A 267-nucleotide genomic window follows, 5' to 3' on the forward strand; every position below is an offset into this window, starting at 1 on the left:
AACGGTGTGTACTACTCCCTTCAGAGAACAGCACAAACAGGCTCTAACCAGAGTAGAAAGAGAAGTGGGAGGCCCCGGTGCACAACTCAGCAAGAAGACAAGTATATTAGAGTCTCTAGTTTGAGAAATAGACGCCTCACAGGTCCTCAACTGGCAGCTTCTTTAAATGGTACCCGCAAAACGCCAGTGTCAACGTCTACAGTGAAGAGGCGACTCCGGGATGCTGGCCTTCAGAGTGGCAAAGAAAGAGCCATATCTGAGACTGGC

Source organism: Hippoglossus stenolepis, chromosome 22, assembly GCF_022539355.2.
Source record: "Hippoglossus stenolepis isolate QCI-W04-F060 chromosome 22, HSTE1.2, whole genome shotgun sequence".
Classification (NCBI taxonomy): domain Eukaryota; kingdom Metazoa; phylum Chordata; class Actinopteri; order Pleuronectiformes; family Pleuronectidae; genus Hippoglossus; species Hippoglossus stenolepis.